Below are 14,596 nucleotides of genomic sequence, written 5' to 3'. Positions count from 1 at the left end.
TTTAAAGCCTTCTCGGTTGCCTTTAGGGCTTAAAGTATAGAGTTCACCCAGGATAGCATCAACTTCTCTAACTGCGGGGTGTGTGTGTGAACACTGGGGAGCGGGAGCTCACAGAGGGCGAACAGGCCGTGCCCCCTAGAGCTGTGGGGAAGTTCAGAAGCTCTGGCTCACCCATCCTCAGTGACAGCGACTCTCAGAGGGTGGCCAGCTTTTCATTTCTACTTGAATCTGTTGGCTGTTGAAGACTTCCTTCCCCTGACCTGGTATTTCCATGAGAGGTAATCAGCTGGAGAGGGTTCTCGCCCTGTCTCCGTTCCGCTTGCCTTCTGCCCTTCCCACTATCTGAAGCCAGGTTCTGAGTCTCCAGGGTGATGTTTAGGCCAAGCTTGCTCACAGGCTGATGGTGTTCATTCCCTCTGAAGAATGGGGTCAGCAGGTGACCTCCAAGCTCTGCCAGGTTCCAGGAGGACATTCTTCCGTGAAAGGCTAAATCAGTTTCTGACCCATGACTGCTATTTTGTGATGGGAATAGGGATTTTGGGGTTGGGAAGAGGATATATTTTCCTGTAACTTCAACCCATTGAAGGCTAGACTCACAGTAACATTTGCTGCAATACCTGGATTTGCCATCCTGCTGCTGCCTTCTAACGAAGCTTCAAAGTAGAAATGCTTTTTTTTTTTTTGCTGTTGTTTTTTAAGCTATGACTACATCATTGTGCTTGGGCTCTCCTGGCTTCCTCTTCCCTGCATTATTAGATCAAGGACCTAAGCAGGAGCCATCCTTAGAGTTGACAAACCAAAGCCATAGACTCACATCATGTGTAGCTATGTGTTCCCCTAACATCAACTTTATATGCCAGGAGTGAGGATTTACTGGTGGGGATGAGCACACAAAGGTGGTGACAAGAAAGTGAAGGGAATGGCAGAAATGACATGACCGGAGAGAGCCAGGGAGGTCTGTGGCCTGTACTGGGTTGATTCAGCAAGTTTTCCCAGATGGCATGACTGCACATGTGGCACAGCTTAGGAAGCAGTTTGGGACAAGGAGCGGGACAAGTTTCGAAGGCCAAAGGGGAGGGACACAATGAAGCTGCTAAGCCAGAGAGAGCTCCCTGGTCTTTGCTACAAGGCTCGACGCCTCTCTTTGATGATGTAGAAAGCTGTTAGAATCCCAGCCCAAGAAGGATAAGAAAAGTAAAATACAAATGATGGTTCAATCAAACAATATTGATTGGGGAAGAGAATTCTGGCTGAGGTGGTGAGGGTCAGTGAAGGAGGGTCACAGATTTAGAGGGAAGAAGTCAAGGAGGAAGACGGTTCCCATGGGAAATGACCAGTGACTGTTGTCCATCTGTGACAGTACAAAAAGATGGACAGGTGGAAGAGGCTGACTATCAAGATAGGAAAGGGGGAGCAGGATTTGCTAATGAACAGGATGAAAAAATAAAGACTAAACATGAACCAAAGATGTCTCAGAAGTTCTCTGTGATAGAGTTGGTAAAACGGTGGCATTGACAAACTGGCCACTCAGGAAGGACCAGCTTTTTCTGGAGGTAGATGGTAAACTAAGTAAGGATTGTGCCCTGGAAGCAGAGTCCCTGCTGCAGAAAGACTGGGCTCACTTCCGATTCTTGCTGTCTCCCTCCTACAGCACCTCTGCCTCCGCCCGGCGTGGTTTCTTTCCATGCATCCGTCACGCACTCTCACCCAGCAGATACCAGTGGCTGTTTCAGGCCTTCTCTCCTTCCTCAAATCTCCAAACTGCCTCTCCTTGTTCATCTCATGCTCTCACCACTTATATCCCTGAGCAGGTTAAGGCACCCGGGGGGAAGCTACCATGCTCTCCCCTAGCTGGATATTTCCAGACACTTTCCCAGATGTTTACATGACTTGCTCCCTGACTTTACCCAGCATTTTGCTCAACTATCACTTACATGGTAAGGCTTTTCCTAGCCATCCTGTCTAAGATAACACTCCTGCCTTCATCTATCCCCTTACCCCACTTTATTTTTTCTTTATAGCACCTCACTGCCACCTAATAAACACCTACCTGTGCTTTCTCTTCCTCCCCACTGGGCTGTAACTCTTTAGGGACTCTGTTATGTTTAACACTGAATTTCCAGCACATCCAACAGTGCCTGGAACATAGTAGGTGTTCAGGAAACATTCATTCAGTTAGATGTCTCTATATTTCACATTGTTAACACCTCTTCCTTCTGAAAATGCTGTCCTTTTTACAATGTTAGTTCTTGTCTCCTACTCTCTGATTGCGGTTTCTTTGTTTTCTCAGGCTCAGGTTCTTAACCTGTACTTTTATCTTTCTCCACTTTATTCACCAGGGATTGTATGTACTCTCAGAGACTTGTCTCTCACATCTATGCTCTTGGTTTGACATCTCATCTGAATTCCAGTCCCATATTTCCAGTTACCTGATGGCCATTTCCATTTAGATGTCTTATTTTCACCAAAAACCCCCAAATCAAATTCCACTGTCAGTCATTATCCTTACCAGTGTCACTATTTTTCATCTACTCAGTTAAGTTGGAAATCTTTCAAGTTCTTTTTATTCCTCTCTTTTTAAAATACTTCACAAATCTGCACCAAATCCTATAGTTTCTACCTTCAGAATTCATCAATTAAAGAAATATTTATTGCATAATATCTGCAAAACACTGTGCTAACTGCTTTGGGGTTGGTGCTATAAAGATTCACATTCTACCGTTAAAGAGTTTTTAATCTAGTCTGAGAGATAAAACGTGTTCCGGAATAATAATTTAGGTGTAAAATAATGAGTTTCAAATTAGGGTTTTGAGAATGCAGAAGAGGAGAAATTCCACTTGGATTACAGAAGACTTCAAGTAAGAAGGACATTCGAGGTGCCGGCCCGGTGGCTCAGGCGGTTAGAGCTCCATGCTCCTAACTCTGAAGGCTGCCTGTTTGATTCCCACATGGGCCAGTGGGCTCTCAACCACAAGGTTGCCAATTCGATACCTTGACTCCCTCAAGGGATGGTGGGCAGCGCCCCCTGCAACTGAAATTGAACACGGCACTTTGAGCTGAGCTGCCGCTGAGCTCCCGGATGGCTCAGTTGATTGGAGCACGTCCTCTCAACCACAAGGCTGCCAGTTCAATCCCTCGAGTCCCGCAAGGGATGGTGGGCAGCGCCCCCTGCAACTAGAAAACGGCAACTGGACCTGGAGCTGAGCTGCGCCCTCCACAACTAAGACTGAAAGGACAACAACTTGAAGCTGAACGGCACCCTCCACAACTAAGATTGAGAGGACAACACCTTAACTTGGAAAAAAGTCCTGGAAGTACACACTGTTCCCCAATAAAGTCCTGTTTAAAAAAAAATAAAAAAGAAGTACATTTGAGGTGAGCCTTGAAAATTAAGTAATATTTGGACATTCCAACTTGGGGGGAGGCCTTTCAGATAGAGGAAACAGCACGAATAGAACACCAGAAGCAAGACAACTATGAGTGAGGAGGGCAAAAGTGAGAGCTGAGTTGGGGTAGAGCCCAGAGTGTTTAGGAGGAATACTGGGAAGGAAAGTGGAGAAGATAGGATGGTGACTTTTTATTTCATTTTGAAGGCATTGGAAAAAGATTTAGGACTGCTGAGCAGATAAATAATGCATCAGAGCTATATTTCAGGAATGTTAATCTAGTTATAGCCTCAAAAATGGGTTGGAGATGAGAAATATAAGGCAGGGCAAATGTGAGCAGTAGAAATAGATGTAGAGATGCTGGCACAGGGAGATGGAAGATATATTGGTAGGATGAACAGAATTAGCATTCAATTGAACATGGAGAGCAAAGAGGGAAAAATAGCAAAAACGTATGCCGAGATGCTGAGGCCAAGTGTCTGATTCTCAAGTCAGAAACAGGGAAGACCAGAGGCTCAGGTGTGAGAAGGAAATGCTGCACTGAGTTAAAGTTGCCAATGGGACATTTAGGTGAAGCTTTCCAGTGGGTAGAATAGCAGGTGAGGCTGAAACTCATGACAATGGTCAGACCTAGAAACAGACAGGCCATTACCAAGGTGAGAGTTAAGGTCAAGAGATGGACCACATTTGCCAAGACATTGTTAAAAAGAAAAGACAAGATGGCCAGAGATGGTTCCTTGTGAAATGACTACACTTACGAGACAGAAGGAAGAAGGCTCCAGAAAAGGAACATAAAGAGAGGAGGGAGGAGAGGAAAGTGTCAGAGGAGACAAGGATGGCAATATAGAAAGGAGTTGCTGACAGTGTAAAATGCTGCTAAGACATAGGAAATGGTGAAGGTTGAGAAGAAGCTGTTGGGTTTATGTGATCTCATGCCTTCCCTTCATTCTACTCTCACGTGTACTCCCCTAGTGGAGACCCTCACTTCATACCCCTAGGACCCTTCTAACTTCTGCTCCCTGCCCCTATAGTCCGCCAGTAAGACAATCTCTCTATGACACCACTTTCATAATATCTCTCTATTCTATATAGAGGCAGAGTGGTGTAGTGGGAACAAAGTTAGATCGAAGGGTCAAGAAGCCTAGTTCTCTGGCTCTGCCACTAACTAGCCATGAGTGCTTGCATGAGGTACTCAAATTTAAGTCAATCTAAAAATTCTCTTTCTCTCTAAATTTTAGGATCTTTTTCCACCACATCAAGGTCTAAGCAATACTCCCAGAGTTTATTTGGGTCTCTCCAAAACCTGTCTTAGTTTGCCCGTCAAACATTGCTTTCCAAGATCTCTGAAAATACTCTGCTCTAGTCCATCTGGTCTCCTTCTGGCCCTGTGACAACACTGCACTGCCTCTGTGCCTTCGTGTACTTTGCTTGTCTTGCCTGGGTGTCTTCTGATCTCTCTCGTGCCTGTGAAAATCCTCAAATCTCCCCCAGGCCATCTCAACACTCACTTTTTCCATGAAATGTTCCTTGACTCCTCACTGATCTTTCTTTCTACTGAGCTCCTGGGCATCTACATGGAACATCTAAATCTTATTTTTTATTATTTGCAACAATCTGCTGTTGTTTCAGGCACAGTTAGTCTTGTTTCTCATGTAAACTCTTGAGAGGAAATGGATCACAAGTGCTGTGTCCTTTGTATTTCTCCCAGTATATTGCTCAGCATGTCACTGAACACTTAGTGTGTTCTTTATGTGCATGTGTCAGTCAGGATTCTTTCAAGAAATGTAATACACACACACACACACACACACACACACACACTGATTTATTTCAGGGATTGGCTAATGTGTTATTGGGACTCTGGAATTCCGAAATCTGTAGGGCAGGCAGGAGGCTGGAAACTAAGGTGGAAAGTAATTCATGCTCCAGTCTTGAGGCAGCATTTCTTCTTCGAGCAACCTTAGTTTTCACTTTTAGGCCTTCAACTAATTGGATGAGGTCCACCACATCATTGAGGATCTTCTACTTAATGTCAACTATTGTAGATGTTTACCACATCTGCCAACTGCCTCCATAGAAACACCTAGATTAGTGTTCTATTAAACAACTAGGTACTATAGTCCACCCAAATTGACACAGACTATTTTATGTTATATTTTATGGCATCACACTTGCTAATGGAGTTATACTGAGGAACAAATAATTTGTTGTACAGGATTCAACAAGGTAGAGTCTTCAGAATAAGAATGGAGACGGGTTACTGAGAGACCTTGATAAGAAGCAGTGGATCTGCAGGTTGTGCTGAGAGTGAAAGCCACGTGGCGGTCTAGCTGGTTGGCAAGAAGTTCATGAATCAGCAGAAATGTGCAGATTCTGGATATTTGAAGGTTAAAAGGAAAAAAGGAAGAGATAAATGTTAGAAGGTACTGGAAATATCTCTATGCAAAAAAAGGAGTGAGGAGGGGTTGGGGGAGAGATTTGGATTGAGAGAGAGAGAGAGAGAGAGAGAGAGAGAGAGAGAGAGAGACCCAGAGTTCTAAAATCCCATCATCGTTTGTTGTATATGGTTAAGTGAACCTGAGGTGAATTTAAGTGGCTTCAAAATTAGAAAGAATTTTGCTTTCTTCTCAGTCAATAGACAGAAACTAATGATAGACTCTGGAAATACGAGAATAAAGTCAATAGAAACCTAAGAAAGGCAAAATAGATGCCTTTAGTGAGCAGAGAGTGTTCTTGACAGATTTTCAGATGACAAAAGGCAATTTTTATCAGGAAATTGGTTTATTTCAAATAAATTAGTGTAGATAAAACATTGAGGCAGTAGAAAACAAACAAATAGAAAAGCCAAACAAAACCACTTACAGCAGAAATCCAGATATTTGTTGCAAAACAATCAGTATTATAACTGCTTAGGCATTCTCGAAATAGATGAGCTTCACCATTTGCCTTCTGTGAATTCAAGCAAAGAGGAGTCATTATACAAACGATATGCCTGGAGAAGGGGCCTCTTCACCAGGATGAACTTGTAAAAAGAGCATTTAAACCAAAGGCAATTTTGCCTATCTGTAATTTGCTCTATTCCCCTTGCTATCATTGAAGATATTTATGCTTAAGCAAATTTCTCACTCTCAGTCTGATTTCTCCTTTTTCTTAATGCAGCCATGAAGTCATAAAATCCCCTGTTTGGGACAATATGATTTGCTGCCATGGAAACAATTACGATATCATACATTTATATTGCCCCCTGAGATCAAAGAGGAAATGCAGTAACACTAATAATTTGCAGTTCAGTAGTGTCATTCATCCATTTACTGACATCCAGTCAGTAAATGATATTTGCTGACTAGTAAATATCATTGATTTGCAGATGGGGAAACTGAAGCAGCAAACTCTCCTGCCTTGGTCTACACCTCCTGAATTTTAGACTGCGGCAAGAGTGTCCAGATATTTCTAATTCCCACCCAGAGCAGCAGCGAAGGAGCCAAACTCTTGGTCTCCAGGACTCTTTTTGGATGAGGATGGAGAGTCGGCTCCTCTCCCAGAGCCTGTACTTCACCAACTGTTCCTAATTATAAGAGTATTTGATGAAACCTAGTTTGATAAAATAAACAAACAAAAAGCCCTTGGCAATTGTTAGGGTGGTGAAAGCATTTATATACATAGGAACAGAAAAGAGTTTCTGGAAAGTGCATTAAAACGTAAGCACTCATATCCAGCCCCATCCCTGGCTTGACACCCTCCTCCAGTCCCACCTACCACTCATTCTCTTGGCTCCCAGCCACGAGTGAATTTACCTAGAAACTAATGATGCTTAAACTCCAGGGCCCCTTGCAATTCTCTGGGAGGAGCCCTAACAATGTATTTACTTGGACACACTTTTAAAAAAAATTTACACTCTAACTTCCTCTTGTGTTGGGTGGTGTTGGAGTAATCTTTTGGGATCCCGGTAAGGGAAAGTGAGTTAGGGATACATTTGGATTAAGTGGTTCACAGTCACTTCTGTTTATAGTTAAATTATTGCTAGGCATTTATTTCTAAGTAGCAGTGGCTTCCAGGAATACTCTTATTGCCCACTTTCCTTGACCCCCATGCATGGGGAGAGGTAGGAATGTGTCTCAGGTACCCATTACTAGAACTAGGCATTTTGGACCTCTTTTCTTCATGGAGAGATGTGCAAGTTGCAATAATTTTTTAATTTTATTTTTTTTGCAGGGGATGCCCTGGCGTTCCTCAGATCACTGGATATCTAAAATTTTTACTGATGTGGTAGGTTCCTGAATATTCCATAGGTTTTATCTCCCACTCTCCAGAGTACATGTGTCTTAGCTAGGCCTGCAATGTACTAGCTACTTCTTGCTCATTCAATCCAATTAGCATTATGCCTTTAGTGTGATGGACCAGTGTGATATTCTGTGGGATACCTAACCACTCCAGTTTTTTTTTTTTTTATGAGCTGTATTGTGACAGAAGGTGGGAGAATTAATATAGTCCTCAGACCAGTGTTATCTACTTCTGATCCTCTTTTTTGATAGTGATGGAAAATAATGCGTTTGCCAGATCAGTGGCTGCCTTCCATGTCCCCAAGGCCATGGGCATCTGCTCTAGCAAAGAGACTACATCTGGGACCGCAGCTGCATTTGGGTTGCTGTAGAGTGTCAGTCATCGACTGCCATGCTTCAGGATCTACCTGGGTTTTGCAGGGGCCAGACTGATGAATGAAACGGAGATAAGATAGGTTCACCAACCCTGAATCCTTTAGGGTTTTTTGTCATTCTCCCAGGAAGCGATATTGTTTTTGATTAACTATTTTGAACTGGATTTGGGAAGAATGCTCTTTTAGAAGTTTCCACTTGGCTTTCCTCATGGACCAAGGAATCAATGGGGGTATATGTGCATCCAGTTGTACATTCAGGGACTGTGGAGATGACTGTGAGCCAGACCTGGGCCAGGCTACCTCCATTTATTACCTGGAGCCCACACATCCTCACTCTAACAGGAGGGCTACTTTGATGCTTTGAATCTCCAGTTATCAAATTGAAGTCAGACCTTGTGTTCAATAGACCTCAAAATGTTTGGGTATTCCCTTTTCCTCAGTGTACCCATGTATACATGTCTCTGGGGAAGGACGGGAGGAGTCATTACTGGGTGTACTTGCCATGATGTTGCAAGGTCCTTCCTCTCAGAGACCCAAGCTCTGGTTCAATTATTAGATTCCAGGTTCACAAAACTTGCTCATATCTGGAACCTGGGCAAGGGATCATGGCTTGTGATTGAGATGACAATCCGCAGCCTCCTAATCATTCATACTTGATTTCTTTCAATTTCAGGTTGAGTAGCATCCTTGCTGGGTACTCATTAATTTTGTTCTAGGGATGTTAACCTTCAATAGAGAAGAGCAGGATGCTTCTGTAGTCTCCACTGTTTTCTAAAATGTACTGGTTTCTTTCCTGCGCTCGTTAATAGGATTATCTTTGGGACAAAGCTGGGTCATATTGATTCTAAGTGTTTTCCTAGGGATCACTTAGAACTGGGCTTCCTGACTAGACTCTATGAAGACCCCAACTCTCCTGTGTTTTCGTATTCCCCTCCCTGCAAAGAAAGCCTTTACTTCCACCTTGTATCCCTGAGGACAATAGTGCTGACGTGGGTCAGTGACATAATTTAGCCTTGGTACTGGGCATGGAGCTTGTGGTGTGAAAGGTAAAACGTTCACATTTTCTGCCTTCCACATAGTAGTTTGTTCAGTCTCCTCTTTTCTCTTCGGGCTACTTGTCTGCTGGTGCCATCTTCTGTCCTGCAAAGGCCAAGTGGAATCAGGTTGGGAGCCTTGGGGAGGATGTCAATCCCCAGAGCCTGCCCTTTAGGGAGAAGTGTACTCCTTCCTTTTCCACCCTGTCTTTCCTGAGGCTGGTCTTCCCTGGGTTCTTCTCTCCATTGCAGGGCCAAGTTCAGTGTGTCGCTGGGAGAAGGGGCCCAGGAGGCTGGCCAGTCTGCCTTTGGCGTTGGCTGCTTAGGCGGCTTAATCTCAAGAATCTCAAGTGGTCAAAGTCAGCTGTGGGGTTCCAAGGGAAACCCTATGCCTAATTGAAGAAGTCACACATTGGCTGCCTGGGGGCACCCACAACCCACATGATATTTTTAAGAAATAAAAATTAGTTGTCCACATTTAAAAATGGATGGTTTCATGTGAAATTCCAGATTTCTGCTTTCTCCTGAGAAATGAAATGTTCTGTCACTGTTGGTCCCATATTATCATGGCACACATTGGCAGAAGTCAAGCAATGGCTCCTCCTTCAGGTGGTGTCATCGGCTAAATTATGTGCCCACCCCACACACCAAAAAAGAAATTCATGTGTTAAAGTCCCAGACTCCAGTACCTCGGAATGTGACTGTGTTTGGAGATAAGGTCATTCAAGAGGTATTTAAGTTAAAATGAGTTCGTGAGGGTGGGCATTAATCCAATATGACTGGGCTTTTTTTTTTTTTTTTTTTTTTTTTAAGAGGAGATTGGAACATGGGCAGACACAGAAGAAAGACTATGTGAGGACACAGCAAAAAGACAGCCATCTACACAGCAAAGAGAGACGTGTCAGGAGGAACCAAACGTGCCAACTACTTGATCTTGTACTTCTAACCTCCAGAACTATGAGAAAATTAATTTCTATTGTTTAAGCCACCCAGTCTGTGGTACTTTTTTATGGCAGCCCTAGCAAATGGGCATGCTCTCCAGTCCACCATGGTTCCCACTGCTCCTCTTCCTGGCCCACTTTAGTCATTTCCATCACTCGTCTGATCCCTGGAGAAATTGTATGTCTCATAGGAAGAGAGAGAGTGCTTTTTCCTGGTTGAGGTGAAAGGACCTCCATCTTCTCCCCTCACAGTCGTACTGAGTGGCAGGTCGCAACATTCTGAATCTTGGCCAAATATCTCTATATTTCATCCCAAATAACTCTTTTAGATACCTAGGATTCATTTATATTCAGAGTGACCTTGGGTAGCATGGTCAAGCTCTATGCTTCCAGGACTGGGGGTTCTAGGACTTCTGACCAGGTCTGAGATAGGAACAGTTAACTGGTCTGGAGGAAGGTGAGGATGCCCTCAGGAGGCAGAGCATGGACTCGAGGGAGATCCAGAAGAAAGCACTGAAGCAAAATCTGCAGTGAGGGCCAAGCAGAGACTCCACATGAAGACTTAGTATGAAGAGGCAGAAAAGAGTGCTCCAAAGCTAGGTATGAGGCAACAGTATAGAGAATGGCGATATAGGACAGAACAGATATGCTCAAGGTAAAGGAGGAGGGCGGGGTCTGGAGACCTGGCCTGAACTGAAGAAAAGCCATTAGGTATTTTGTAGAATGTCTATCGCTTTGTCCCTGGCATGGGTGGGAGATTTGAATGTCTAAAAGAGAGCCATATTGCTCTGCATTCTATAAATGACCCTCTTCTTTGCTTCTTAGTACAACTTACAAAGTTTCCTGGCCTATATCTTGGAGGCATAAACCAATTAAAGTGTACAAAGTTCACAGAAGAGACAGACATCCCCACTTACCCCAGCACCCTAAGACCTCACCAATTCACATGCACAGGAATAACAGGGAACTCGCCCTGGTGGTAATTGCATACCCTACCCCTCACCCCCACCCCACAATCAAATTGCTTTTTCCTAGAATACAATACTTTGTTTTGATACCTTCCAAGTGAAAAAATAGAGAATTATTTCCTTCTTCTGAGGTTTCTGTGGGGGTAGTTTTGTTTATGCTAGTGGAGGCAAGGCAGGGCTTTGGAGCAATGTGTTGACTAAAGGCCAGCCTTTGCCCAAGGTGGAGTAGACCATGCCAATGAGTGTCCTCATTGCCTATTTTATAGATTTATCAGTGCTCATGAAGTGATGTTGGCACCATGTCTTTATTATTTCAACTGGCCACTGTGTATGAAGAGAATAAATCATTGTTGTCCTCTCTGCAACATAACTTTATACACTTAAAGACTCTTGGCTCCCCTTCATCTCTTTCTTTACAAACCAAATGTAGGCCATCGTATTTGTACTTTCTCATAAAACTTATTTTTCAAAAATTTTGTTTTTCTCATTTTCCTCTGAAAGTTCTTTGATTATTCCACATTGACTTTGAAATTTGGAACTTGAAGAAGAATATACTTAATATCCCCATTGGGTTCTTACTTACTGAAGGCCAAATCAAGAATAATAAACACATGCCTATTTGACCTTGGAGTAAAACCCTGCATCCCAGCCCATCACACCATGGGCTGTTGTTGCAGTGGAGACCTCTGTAGACTTCCAGACCATTTATTACTCATGCTCAGCCAGACCAGCAGTCCCAATTCTCAGCTTGCTCCATATCTGTTCATATGGGAACCACTTTGTTTTTCTTTATTGAGTCTCATTTTATTGATCTGAGCTCCATCTCTAGTTTTGACAATATACATGTTTTATTATCTTCTCTCACACAATAAGCCATCATTTTCAGGGCTCTGATAGTACATCATAAATATATTGGCCTGACAAGAATCACATTTTTTGAAAATTCACAAGATAGAATTCCAAACTACAGAATAAATGTACCAATTGTGTTATACTCAACCCCCTGGCCATGTTTATGTTATAAAATGAAGCACTTATTTCATTAAATAAATATTAAAATGCATTCTAAAATTCCCCCCCCCCCCAAAAAAAAAATCAAGTGCATATTAAGTTGGCTAAAGAAAACATTTACGAATTTATTCATACTTTCAGTTACTATTGAAATTCTATTATGTGCAAGGATGTGGCGAATATAATGGAAAAAAGACACACCAGCCCTGGTCTTAAGAAGCAGCTTCTTCTTTCAATTGGACATAAATGGCAGTAGGGAATTGAGCCTATATTTTCTCCCCTTCTTGGAGACAGTTCAAATTCAGAGTATTCAATAAAGGTTTATTCTGTAACAGCATAGTGGATTGAGTGCTTCCATGAGGCAATCCCTCTTCCATTCTCTCCCCTATAGACACACCATCACTATGTTTGCCTTAATCTAATGTATTGGGAGTTTTATTTTGTAACTTGGAGTAGGAAAACAAAAATAAGGGAGATGGAGGAAATAATACAACATCCATCCCCGCCCCCTGCGGCCCAAGGAGCTGGGGGGTGGGGGATGCATGTCAGGAGCTGATGGAACCATGCAGATTGTGGACAGAAGCTCAGGATACAAAGCATGACCCAGAGGTGGGGAGAGGGCCACTGTCCTAGTCACATCTGGAGTCCCAAGTTGTGCTCTTAAGACTGAACTCATTGCATCAGTTGAAGGTAACACCCTTGACATGGGGCTTTATTTAGGTTCTCCTGGTAAGTGTAGCCATTTGGAGTATGTGGCTAATTACTGCTAATTTTGCTCCCTTTCTGATAATTCCCAATGATGTAGGAAATGGTTGTGTGACGACCAGCTTGCAGACTTAATGGGTAGTATTTGAGATAAAAATGAAAGATTCCTAGCTATAGTGGTCTGATTCTCAGGAGGATGTAACTTTAACTAACACGGGCCCAGGTGTTTGACCAGACTGTAAATTTGGAGGTGAACCTGTGGAAAAGTGATATAATGTAATGATGTTCTGCGTGTTTTATTTGGGGGTGGGGAGTTGATAGCTAAGGCAATTCGAAGGTTGCAGTCATATTGATCTTTAGAGCACTAACTACTCTTGTATCTAATTTAGCCATCTTATTTCAGCATTCTTTTCTCACACTGACTATGTAAATCTCTTTATTTGGATGCTCTTTGAATCCGCTCTTGTCTTTCTTCTGGTTTCCTCATTAATAAGCTCGCTAAAACATTGCCACATGCTCAGAAAAAACCTTAAGGACTTTGCTTTTGCATATATCTGATAGTGATGAGCGCTGTGGAGAGAAATGAAACCAGGAAGGAAGACATGAATGGTGATCGTTACAAAGTTTGTAACTTTAAATAGTGTGAGGAGAGAAGGTTTCATGGATAAGATGTCATTTAAGCAAAACCCTGTAGGAGGTGAGGGGTCCAGCCTGCACATACCCAGGGGAAGGAAAAGGCAAGCGAAGAGGTCCCGTGCCTGGCATTTTCAAAGAGGTGTAAGAAGGCCTGTAAGGTTGGCAGAGTGAGCAGAAAAGGGTAGGAGTAGATGAGATCAGACAGGTGATGGGTGGAATGGGTCATGGGGCAGATAGCAGAGGACCTTGTAGAGCATTGTAAGACTTCAGCTTTTACTGGGGTAGATGGAGAGGTTTCCAGTTGAGGAGTGACATGGTCTGACTTGTATTTTTAAAGGTTCACTCCCCGGTCTATAGAAGAGACTATAAGAGGCTATGGGTGGACACGGAGGCCAATCAGGAGACACTCACAATAATCCAAATGAGGCTGATGGTGTCCAGGACCAATGGATGAAGATGAGTCTGAGTCTATATATTTTTTGGAGGTAAAGTCAAACAGATTAAGAGAATTGGCCATAGAGTGAGGAGTCAAAGATAGCCTGACTGAGGCTGTGTTTGTGGAGAGAAAGTAAATTCCTTGGCTCACGTAACTGAAGTGTTGAGGGCAGCCAAGCTTCAGAAGGCTGAGCTCAGGCACTCACGCTACACGATTAGGAATCTATAGCTTTCCATTTCCTGGCCTCAGTTTTCCTCTGTGTTCTCAGGTAGGCAGGCTCTCCTGACCTCATGAGCCCCAGCAGCTCCAGGCTTGCATCCCACCCACTGGAAACTTCAGTGAAAGGAGAGCCAAGTCCATCCACTGATGACTTGGTTCATATTCCCAACCCTGCTCCCAACACTGGGGACAGTAGGACACAATACCCTTTGGCTCAGTGGAATGAGAGTGGAAAAGGGATCTTTTTCCTATAGATAATTACCAGAAAAGGGGTAATTGGACACCAGACCACCCCACCAGCAGGTACTCTACCTTAGATTTAAGTTCCCTTTCTGCTCTCTGGAGCTCTATCCTTAATGGACGGCCATTTCACACCGGGGCCTGAGTTACCACTGCTGCCCACTGCATTCCCAACTCACAGAAAGTGCCTTTTTGAAAGTGAAACAACGAGGTTGTTTCTTAAGGAATTTTAAAAAGAATACTTCCTCCCCCACTCCCTGCTTGAATTTAATCTTTTGTATTTCCATCAGAAATAATTTCTAGTGTTCTTTCATCTGCAAATAAGCACTGGTGTTGTCTTTGTCTGCATGTATTATTTATCATTCA

General features: G+C 43.3%; 1 long non-coding RNA gene across 1 annotated transcript in view; it reads left to right on the top strand.

Moving 5' to 3' along the window:
* Positions 1-7,655, top strand: part of LOC148758772 (uncharacterized) — a 33,667-nt gene extending 26,012 nt beyond the window's left edge. Inside the window, exon 3 of the long non-coding RNA XR_016019727.1 lies at positions 7,599-7,655. This is a non-coding gene — a long non-coding RNA (uncharacterized LOC148758772). The remainder of the gene's footprint in view (positions 1-7,598) is intronic.
* The last annotated feature ends 6,941 nt before the right edge of the window (positions 7,656-14,596 follow it).

The sequence above is a fragment of the Rhinolophus sinicus genome, chromosome 2 (assembly GCF_057876585.1).
Source record: "Rhinolophus sinicus isolate RSI-liver-muscle chromosome 2, RSI-T2T, whole genome shotgun sequence".
Taxonomy (NCBI): Eukaryota; Metazoa; Chordata; class Mammalia; order Chiroptera; family Rhinolophidae; genus Rhinolophus; species Rhinolophus sinicus.
This window is presented reverse-complemented; position numbering and strand designations above follow the sequence as displayed.